We start from the raw sequence: 1,099 nt of genomic DNA, 5'->3' as shown, positions 1-1,099 counted from the left end.
TAGATATGTTTTGACAACAAATCTTCTGGATGGAATGTGGAGTATGTCTTGAATAGACAATCATTATATGTTACCTCTTCTCCACATATTCTCAGTTGGTACACGACCCTGGACAGGCTCTGCTCAGTTAGTAATAGGTATGAGAGCAGATCATTATAGGTGGTGAAACCTTTTTCTCAGATATGTTGTAACAATAGATTTCTTGGATCGACTGTGAGGAAGGTCTTTTCCAGTAAATCCTCCTCTGTTACCACTTCACCACATAGTCTCAGTTTGTAAACGACTTTGGACAAAGCAAAGTGAACCTCGGCCACTGTCTCAAAGTCTTGGTATCTGAGACTCATTCAATCGTGTCCGACCTTTGGTCATAACACCATTGTGTATCTGGACTTTAATTCTGTCCAAAGGTCACGAGGATTCTTAATATGTAGATACTGATTTCTCAGTTCTTCAGTGAGATGACGGCTCATAACAGTTTATGGCTCTTAACTTTTCACTTTCAATTTCATCATTTCTTTCAATGATACATTTCCCGAGTCCTCTAGACTTCAGGGCAATTGAAGCGTTCATTTCCATTCTGGATAATATCATCTAGAGAGATTTAGAATGGTATAATCCATGGGCTCAAATCTCGGTATCTGAAATCATATTATCAATTTATGATTTAGAATTCTTGCAACCAATTAAATAATCAGTGCATATGATTTCATAAGTCTCTCTATGATACTTGGACCACACGGTCATGTTTTGTGATGCTTAGACTTCACTGCCATTATGTGATACAACGATCTTAAGGATCAGATTATGATGCAATCCGGTTTATATAACCATCGGGATACTAGGCCACACGGCCACTTAGATATGCATTAAGCCAAACGGCTTTAATCTCAATCAAGGGCACAAGGCCGCGAGTATGAACAATGCATTAGGCCACACGGCCATATACAAAACGGGATCTAAATGCATTCAATCCTATTTCTTAGTTGCATATCTATTAGGTTTTAGAATTAAATAATCTAGCAACCTAACTCTCATTCAATATGTAAATTCTTTAAATTAATCTTTCAAGCTTTAAGTAATGAGAGATTTAAGGTTTCAA

The sequence above is a fragment of the Brassica oleracea genome, unplaced genomic scaffold, assembly GCF_000695525.1.
Source record: "Brassica oleracea var. oleracea cultivar TO1000 unplaced genomic scaffold, BOL UnpScaffold01446, whole genome shotgun sequence".
NCBI classification, from domain to species: domain Eukaryota; kingdom Viridiplantae; phylum Streptophyta; class Magnoliopsida; order Brassicales; family Brassicaceae; genus Brassica; species Brassica oleracea.
Note: the sequence above shows the minus strand (reverse complement) of the source record.